The sequence below is a fragment of the Lichenostomus cassidix genome, chromosome 8, assembly GCF_008360975.1.
Source record: "Lichenostomus cassidix isolate B80296 chromosome 8, HeHo_3.0, whole genome shotgun sequence".
NCBI classification, from domain to species: domain Eukaryota; kingdom Metazoa; phylum Chordata; class Aves; order Passeriformes; family Meliphagidae; genus Lichenostomus; species Lichenostomus cassidix.
Window position 1 is genome coordinate 3,900,721 of NC_139489.1, and position 10,320 is coordinate 3,911,040.

Consider the following 10,320-nt stretch of genomic DNA (forward strand, 5'->3'; position numbering starts at 1 on the left):
GGAATCTAGTTGTGTGTAGGTTGGAGTGGCATGAAGATGGAGTGGGTGTAAGTTGCAGACATTCATTGAATGGTCTCTCACATATTCCTAGACCTGTGCACAGCAAGAGAGGTGGAACTGAGAGCAAATCTTGCCTCATGAATTAGGATGGCATGGCAACAGGATGGCTCGATTTATTTGCAAGTTTATTTGCAGGAGCAGTAGAGATTTTCCACTACTGCTGCATCAGCCTGGATCCCAGCCTGATCAGAGATAAATTACAGAGCTTCTTAAAGATGGAAAATTAGCCAAAAGGCCATCAATACCTTTGTATCAGGAGGTACACTCAGAAATTCAGATTTTTTGCTAGCTGGTAGAAAAAATGTGTATTCCCCTCATTGCACATCAATCGTGGTGGCACCATCTTTGAGGATGAGAAGTTCTGTGTCTGTAATGGTTGTGCAGAGGCTGCCACAGAACAGATTTTGATTCTGTGACTGGCATTTCAGCGTGGCTGTGAGTTGGAGGCTCATCTGAGGCAGCAGCATCATCTATGTGGGTCACCCAGCTCAGCACAGCCTCAGTTGAGAACGTGTGAGAGCTGTTGCACTCATTTGGAGTGAAGCCTTAATTATCCAGAAGCTCTGACGAGAAATAATTGCTAAGGGCTTTAGTACAAGTTGCCATTGTCCAAGAAGTTGTTGTCCCCCTCAGATGCTCTGCAGGAATTTTGTGTACCTAGGGTTTCTCTGGCATCGATGGAGCCTGGAATTGCTGTGCTTCCATAGGGAGGTGAGACCTCTTCCATGGGCAGTGATGATCCATCAGCTAAAGTGGGGGAATTCTTCACAGCACAGCAACCTGACTGTGTACAAAACCCTCTAAAACCTGTGTGCAAACACCAACTTGCAGCATTCCTAAGGGAAATTCCTCTCCAACCTGTGTGTCCTATTGCCATGGAAAAATCACCGTGAGTTAGGGCCAAAGGGCCAAAGTACTGTCACAAAGGATGTTACTCGTATTTTACCAATCAGAAGATAAACCACAAACCACACATATTAAAGGGTGTTTTCCCCATTTCCCAGGCTTCTGAGTTAACCTCTGTCTGATGCTTTCTTTACTAATTCGTCAGCATATCAGGAAAATAAACCTAAATTTAACCATCCATGTTAGAAACAAACAACCCAAAACCTCTTCCATGAGAAATAACTATCTTTTTTTCTCTATTTTTTCTTCCTAAGTAGCAGTCTCATGACACCCTAACCATTCCCACCAGATGCAGCAGTAGTACTGGATAGTTAGGGATATCATATTTTGCTTGTGCTGTATTGTGTGTTTGTGCATCAATTTAATTTTACAGTCTTGCTATGGCTGCTTTTGTAAGCAGGGATATCATTTTACTTGTGTCGTATTACAAGTTTGTGCATTAGTATAATTTTCCAATTTTTTCCAATGCCTCCTGAAAGCAGTTGGCTTTTCCCATGGACTTCAGTGTATGTTGTGTCAGGAATTTACTGATTAATTTGAGAAAGGCTGTATTGGAATAATCCTGCAAATATTTTCTAACCAACCCATGTGATACCAGACATCATCCTACAGTAGCATTTTTGGCCCATTCTCATGCCTTGTGTAAATGAAAGCGATTTTCACAGCTGGCCTTCCCATCAGTTGCTCCTACTGCCTCGAGATTAGATCTCCTAATCTGGTTTTATCATTTCTGTCAGGTTTAATCCCTCCTGCTCTGCTACGGCCATGGAATGCTTCCAGACCGAGGATGCCCTCTGGAATGGGAGCCTTGGGGCTGGTGTGGCCGTGGGAGCCACACTCACATCCTGTGCAGAAGTCTTTGGAGACCTGCTCTCAGATGAGAATCTTCATTTTTCACAGCCCACTTGAGTAGAAATCAAAATGTTCTTGCCAAGTGTGCTGGGCCGGGAGGGAAAATCTGGAAGGTGGAATCTCGTGAGCTTCCCTGGAGAGCTCTATACCAGCATGTATGGTTGTGCAGGAATGACAGTGAGAAAGCTTAATTAGTAATAAAATGAGGTCTCATTGAGTCCTTCAGTGACAGATCTGGACCAGGCTGGGGTGTGTGACAAGGAGGAAACAACAGATGACTTTGGGTCTTGTAAGCTGGCACATGGAAACGAAGCCCTGCTGTGCTCCCCAAACATCTGAGCCACACATGTTCAGCGAAGGTGCTTGGGATTTGGCTCTTATCTCTGCATGGGAGGAGTGGGAGATAAATCTGAAGGGTTTTCCAGACTAAAGGAACTTATCGAGTGATACTGAAAGCAGACGGCGCAGAGCCAGGCTTGGATTTGGCCCTTGCTTTGAGCAGAGTGGAAAGAAACTGTGGCCAAGGATCAGCTGGAAAACCATTTAACCCTCCTTGAGACTGAACAGCAGCTTTGCTGAGAAAGTCTGATTTGGAATACAAGCATGAGAAAAATAACTAAAGCAATGATTGATACAGTGATTGACAGCATGTCTTGTAGGACAACCTGCAAACTCGCCTGCTGAAGGTTATCCCATGTGTGATCATGGGATCTGATGAGGTAGAGCTGTAAAATATAAGAGGTTATAGTGGAAAAAGTGCTGCTTCTGCTCCTTTTCACCTCTTCTGATGTGCCTGTTCCTTGCCCTGCCTGCATCTCAAATTCTGGTTTAGGCTTTAAATTAGTCAGGGCAAGTAGAGGCAGAGGGATTAGCTGAACAGATTAATGCATCCTAACACTAAGGGCTTTTGTAATTTGTTAAATTCCTCATTGTGTGTTACATCTCAAATGTCTGGTCTCCAGCTCATGCTCTATATTGACTTGATCATATTTGCTGTGAGTCTTTATTGTCAATTCATAAAGTGCCCATTCTGACTTTTTTTTCCTGTCCTGCTCCTCCTGAAGGTCCTTGAATGCATCCAGAGGTCTTCTCTCCCTGGTATCCAGTGGTAGGACATGTAGAAATGGTTCAAAGCTACACCAGGGGAGGTTTAGACTGGACATTTACCAGGAATGTGTGTTGAGGAATTGTGTTCATAATGATAAATTATAAATAAATGGTGTCTGCTACTTTTTCACCTTTCTGAAGTGGTTGCAGCTATACAGATGAGGAATGGTAGATGGAATTTTTGGCTAATTTTTGGCTAGTTTTGCAATTTAAGACAGGCTGGGACTCTTGTGCAGGGATTCCCCTCCAGTGCTTTAAGTGAATTGATTTTGCTAGAAGGAAGGAATGGAAACCAGACCCATCTCTTGCTTAGCTGTGCAGTGAAATGACTCTGGATGGCCAGACCTTTATACTGAACTGCTTATGAAAAAGTCACTTCCTTTGTCTTGCAGAAGAGCTGGGATATCCAGGCAGGCTCAGAATTCCATCTCTGCCTTCAGTCCATGGTAACCAACCTTTTATGTAAGGTCCTGATGCAGGATGCTCTTGGGCCCTCATGTGCAGTAGAAGAAATTTTTACTCTTAAGGTAGCCCTGGTGCTTCTTGAGCCCTAAGAAGAATGCCTGTGGTGTTTTTTTGTGGAACTCATAGCTGAAAGTCTGGATTCCTTGCTGCTTATCCTTCATTTGGAGCCCAATACTTTCCTGTTTTTATGAAGGATGAATTATCAACACTCTGTATTATCAACACTCTTTTTAGCACAATCCAGAATACAGACCCATACCAGCTCCTACGAAAAAAATTACCTCTACTTCAGCCAAAACCAGCACAGACTCTTCAGAAAAAATCTCACAAGAACTAACCTCATATCCCATCCTACTCCAGCTGCAAAGCAGAGGGTTTTGCTCTGCTTTCTTTGACATAAACACTGAGCAGTGTCTATTAAGACAGCTTTCGACAATAAAACTTGTATCAAAAGAGAAGGCATTGTGTATGATATTTCCAAGGGCAAAAATGAGACTCATTGTTTAGTGCATAAATGAGAGTAATTTCAGTATTCAAGATATGCAAACCTGTGGGACATGATTACTTATGTTACTTGATATTTTCCAGTTATTTTTAACTGATGTATCATCTGATGTAAATCTCTCTTTATAAAATTAGGCAGAGTAGCTCGAAGAACAGAGCACTATCAACCTTTGGAATTCAGTGAAAAGCTGAGAAGAAATTAGAGATCTGTGCCAGAGAAATTGGAGATGTAAACATCTGCTGGGCTGCCTTTTGCATCCTGTAGGGAGTTTGTCTGCTTTTTATAGCAGATCTTGTCACCTAACGCAGAGGGATTTTGAGCCACAGCCTGGAATCCCTCAGCACTGTTGCACAGCAGTCAGTTAATAGAAGACATTGTTCCCTCTAATGTAATGCTATTATTGTTTCAAATATTTTGTTCAAGTTCTTTAATCTCTCCTCATGATCATCCCCTTCTGCATTTTTAATTAGCAGTGCTTTACATGAAGAAATGCTGAAGTGTGAAAGATGAGATAAGGAAACGTTCAGCATCCAGCAGCCCTTTGCTCAGAGGATCTGTGAACAGGACTGTTGCACTGATTTGTTGAACCACAGCCTGTGTTTTATCAGCAACACACACATCAAATGCACTGTGCACAACAAATAAATACAGATTCGAACAGGAAAGGGACCCCTTTCAGCATGGAGCTTCTGCTTGCTGGCTCATGTGTGAGAACAAAAGGAGTGAGGCTTTTCTTGTAAATGAGGAATGATGGAATAGGTTTATGAGAACGAGATTAGGCACTTTTCAGATCTGGGGGTGGCTGGTTTGCTCCTGATTGAGAGTGATTCAGGAGCTGTCACACATGGCCTCAGCCAGCACCCAAGGGACAGAGGGCAGTGCTCAGGGGGTGCAGGCTGCCTTGGGACCCTGAGAGGAGATTCAGCTAGAACACCCTTAGGATCTTCTCCTGTGCCCTCAGGCTGGGGATTTCAACCATGCCCTATAGAGACCATGTTTATCTTCCAATATAACTGGTGAGACTGGCTCTGCCCATGCCCTGTTGTTTTCCTGCCCAGAATTTGTGTGCATAAATGCACCTGTTTGTAACAGATTTTTCTTCATTTTATCATAGAACAGCTCCTAAACAATTTAAGCCAAGCTTTACTACTGCAGGTCTAAGCCAAAACGAAGTCTCACTACCCTTCTGTGCAGGTTCTCCTGAGGTTAAGCTTCAGAGTTTTCCCAAGTGCTGGATCTTCTGTACCTGATGTGTCAAATAATGCTGTGCAACATCTACCAGCATCTCCAGCTGCCTGAGAGGTCTGTTCTCCCTTAGATGGGGACTTAAAAATCTGAAGAGAAAAAACATTTTAGCAGGGCCTGTTGTGATAGGACAAGAGGTAGTGGTTTTAAATTAAAAGAGGAACAATGTAGACTCGATACAAGGAAGCAATTTTTTATGATGTGGGTGGTAAAACATGGGCACAGGTTGCCCGGAGGGGTGGTGGATGCCCCTGGATCCCTGGAAGTGTTCAAGGCCAGGTTGGATGGGGCTTTGAGCAACCTGGGATAGTGGAAGGTGTCCCTGTTCATTGCAGGGGGGGTGGAAGTAGATGGTCTTCAAGCTCCCTTTCAATCTAAACTATTTTATGGTTCTACGATAGCCATGGCATCATTTAAAATCCTTCTGTCCTGCAGTAGAGAAGTGTTGAAACATGGGAGGAAAGGGCACACATGGGACCGTTGCTGATATGCTGAAGAAACAAGATAGAGTGTGAACAACATCTTTAAACAAACGGGAGCTGAGGATTGCTCCAGAAGCTGAACTCAAACATTTCTCTTGCTGCTGGGAGATGGGGCAGCTCCCTGCCCTGTGTCCTGCCCACTGTTTGTCCATTCAGGACACTCTCCAGCTGCTCCTCCTCTCCTCAGGCCAGGGGTGATTGCAGTTATTCCATGAGCAGCACTATCCGGTGGATTTTCTTAAATACACTGCAGGGCCTGGTCTGACAGAGATCACCTGAGCAGGGCCTGGTCAGACCGAGATCACTCGAGCAGCTATGTTCTTCCCACATTAAAGCCAATTAACTTTGCATGGGGATGAGTGAGAGCAACATTTAGTCCAGTTTTGCCTTCTCTGTGGATCAGTTCACCCTGGCTAAGGCTGAGTCTCCCATCTTTGCTGGAGGCAGAGCCTCCTGTGCGTGTGAAGGCTGGGCCTACACGGAGCCATTAGAGCAGGGCAGGCCTTTGATCTCAAAATTGCACCACTTGAACATGCAGATGAGAAAAAAAAAAAAACCTGAGTTAATGAAACAGCAGGCAAGCCTGCAAGTGAATCATTTCAGCTTCTCCCAGATCAGGCTCAGTACCTCAGAAATAGGGGGCAAGAGCCATGCGTGACCCCAGGGGGACAGGAATGCTCCCGATGGCCTCGTTGCAGAAACAGGGTGGATTTTCCAGCTTTGTGAGGGCAAGATGCCCACAGTGGCAGAGGAAAGCAGGACCAGGGAGTGGTACAGCTCTCGGGGAGCCATGGGGAGCCATGGGGAGCTGTGTTGGAGCAGGAGGTGTGGAGGAGCAGCTCTGTGCAGCCTCCTGCCCTGGCCGTGAGCTGTGGAGCTGCTGCAGCGTGGCAAAGCGCCCAGGCAAATTCGGCTGGCTCTGCACCCCAACACCATCCAGCAGCTCCAAAACCAGACCTGACTTGCTCCCTGCCAGCTCCTGAGCAGGGTGGATAGACATGCCCCGGGGATATGTCTGCATTGCAGTGCAGAGGTGAGACCTGGGCTGGGTGAGACACACCTGGGCTTGTCCTTGGGAGCCGTGGGGCTGCAGAGCACCCAAGACATGGGAGATGTGTGCTCCTGGGCTCTGGGAAGGGCATGGGGAGGAGGAAAACACTGAGGTTTTTAGCCTCAGAGGGCCTCATGATGCTTTTGGGGTCTGTGTCTGCGTGGTGGAAGGACTTTATGCACTGGCATTTACTGTGTTCACTGGTGGGGTGGCCATTCTGTAGAGATCACAGAGGAAAAACATGGAATCATGGAATCATTTAGGTTAGAAAAGACCTTTGAGATCATTGGGTCCAGCCACCAGCCCAGCACTGCCAAGGCCACCACCAAACCATGTCCCCAAGTGCCACATCTACACATCTTTTATATCCCTGCAGGCATGGTGACTCCACCACTGTGCTGGACAGCCTGTTCCAACACCTGACAACCCTTTTGGTGAAGAAATTTTTCCTATTATCTGATGTAAACTTCCCAACCAACAGCAATGGGAAGTGGGCAAAATGGTAGTGCTGGAGTTGGGAAAAACACACTGCCCCCTTCCTTAGAGTGTCTGGACCTTGGAGTTTGGCTGAGGATCCTCAGCCCTGTGACCTGGCACTGGGACAAACCCCGAACCTTCAGCTGGGTGGTTTATCTTCAGGAAACCAAAACCATCCAAACAGATTTTAGATGAGTCCAGAAAATGTTACCTTCTGAAGGTGTCCCATCTCCTGAATCTCTGCTGCCAATGGTGTTGGTTATTCCTAAAAATCTTCTGTATTAGAGAAAAAAAAAGGTAGATGAAGTGGTCAGAAGAAATTTTATCAACCCAAATCACAGGTAATTTTCAGTGGGATCTTGGAAAATAAAATCTGGCATGAGCCAGCAGCCCCTGGAAGAGGAGTGGAGATGATTTTCCTCCCAGCACCTCTAGGCACACATGAGGTTCCTCTGCTCTCAGCACTCAGCTCTAGATGGCATCCAAGGTGGGAATTCAGGCTCCTGAATGCAGTCCTGGGCACTGAAATTATAATTGTGGCAGGAATAAAAAAATGAGGATCCCATCTGGATAAGGGGGAAAAAAAATCAAAAGGCCAAGGAGGTGGAAATTCCCCATCTCCTGCTGCCATCTCATTGTGGTGCAGCTCAACCCAGGGTGTGTTCCACCACCTCAGCTGAGTGCTGGGCCACCAGGATGGGAAAATAATGTGGCAGAGTGAAGAACAAAGGCATCCTCCATAAGACAAGGTGCATTAAAGCCAACAGGGATGCATTCACCCATTCTCTTTTTCCTCTGAATGCTGCCAGCCCCGTGGGTGCTTGGACACACAGCACACTGCACACAGTGCTGTCTGTTCATGTGGTGTCCCTTGGTGTCACCCAAGGTGTGCAGCCTGGGGACAGCTGCAGGTGACTGGAAATGCAGCTGCTCTAAGCTGGAAAACATTTTCCAGCGAGGGAATTACTTTTGCATCATCCACCTTGTTTACTAAATAAGCCAAATTGTCCCTAGGCTGTTGATGGGATTTGGGAGAAACCAGAAGCACTATGAGAGACAACTCTTGCCTGGGAAATTTTACCTCCTCTTTACCTTGCAGATGTCTTCCTGCTGATGTGGGATGAGGAGGGGGAGTGTCCAGCATCTCTCCCTGTCCCACATCTCTGTTCTGCTGGGAGGAAGGCAGAATTAGCCCCCAACAGCCTTCATCTTGGGCAGCAAATTATTTGTTTTTATCACTTCTCAACTAAGCCGTGGCCATGAACAGGTTCCTCAGGAGAGGCTGCTGTGCTTGGCCTGGGCTCAGGGCTGTGGCACTGAGGGCAAGCACCCAGGAAGAGGCTCAAAGGTGTGAGGAGCAGACAAGGAATGGTTCCAGGGCCGTGGGTGGCTGCCTGGAGGTACAGGAGCCACAGGAGAGACACGAAGCTCCCTCCCTGCCCTGTTTGCACACTGCAGGTGACCTTGAGTTTAATAACTTAATGAGCACTGTGAGACTGCCAGCACCATTTCCTGTGCCCTGGCCCTGCTCAGGAGGGTGCTGAGGTCCAAATCCTGGAGGTGGCTTTACAGCCACCTCTCCTGAGCCTTTTCCCTCTGTCTCCAGCTGAGCAAAGGGTTCTCAGGCCTGAATATCTCACCACCACCCAGAAACCATTAAACACCTTTGTGCTCATGCCTTTTATTTTTCTCTTCCTTGCGTTTTTCTGGTGTGAAAACAGCACCAGGCAGGGATGCAGGAGAGTTTTCTCAAGGTTCTGTTGGAGTTTGAAATACTTCTCTTCCCAAAAGTATATGTACCTACAAGAAATAGCTTCAACCCAAGCCCTGAGTAGGCAGAGGCACTACAGACTGCTGTTTGTGTGCCCATTCCTTTTGCCTGCAATTATGGGGAAATTGCCATCGTGTAAGCAGCAGCTGTATGAATAACTCCAGTATTTGTTATTATTAGTCCTAGATGTGTGTTTTTCTTGAGATCATATCTGCACAAGGAGGCACATTAATAATAGCCCTTTGAACTGGCCAGGTTTAATTTCTATGGATCGTGAAACTTTTGAAGCAAGGTGCTGTTTATTGCTTTCTTTTAAAATCAAAGGTCTTAAGCCGCAGCAGAGAGAGCTCTCTGTTGTCCAGACTGAGTTCTTGTAAGGGCAGGCGGTCATGTTGAGCTCACTCTCCTCATCTGGCATCAGCAAAAGGGTCTCGTGTTACAGCCTGGTGCCAGCCTATTTTAGGAAGCAAGATTCTCCTTTTATGCCATTATTTTTCATGTGAGTGTAAGATCTGTGCTCATTTGTTCTTTTGCTGTTTCGGTCTGTTCTCTCTCTTGCCTTCAGGTGGGGTGTGTGATACAGAGAACAGCAGCTTCTCAGCCACCAAGGCACTGTCTGAGTATGGAAAACATGAGCAAGAATGGGTCAAGAAATAGAAAAAACCACATGGAGTGTCCAGCTCTGGAGTCCTCATCATAAAAGGACATGGAGCTGCCTGAGTGAGTCCAGCTACAAAGATCTTCTGAGGGCTACAGAACCTCTGCTCTGGAGCCAGGCTGGGACAGCTGTGGGTGTTCAGCCTGGAGAAGGTTCCAAAGGGACCTTAGAGCCCTTTCCACTGCCTAAAGGACCTCTAAGAGAGCTGGAGAGGGACTTTGGACAACGACATGGAGTGACACAACAAGGGACCATGGCTTCACACTGACAGAGAGCAGGGATAGATTGGGTAGTAGGAAGAAACTCTTCCCTGTGAGGGTGGAGATGCCCTGGCAGAGGGTGCCCAGAGAAGCTGTGGCTGCCCCATCCCTGGAAGTTTTCAGGGCCAGGTTGGATGGGGCTTGGAGCAACCTGGGATAGTGGAAGGTGTCCCTGCCCATGGCAGGGGTTTGGAACAAGATGATCTTTGCTGTCCTTTCCAACCCAAACCATTCTGCGATTCTGTGAAATGATCATGTTTTCTTTCATGTTTCCAGACCCAAATAAACACACTGTCTTGTCAGACCTGTGTGATTTGTGCCTCTGGCACTGAGTTTGTTACCCCAAAAGGCACCTCTTGGGGAGCATTTTTCCCCACTTCCCCAGCAGCTGGTGGCACAAGGCTCTGCTGAAGTCAGGAGGGTGTAAATGTGGGGCATGGCTGGGGAAAGAGTGGTCAGCTGAAGACACATGAAATAAGAA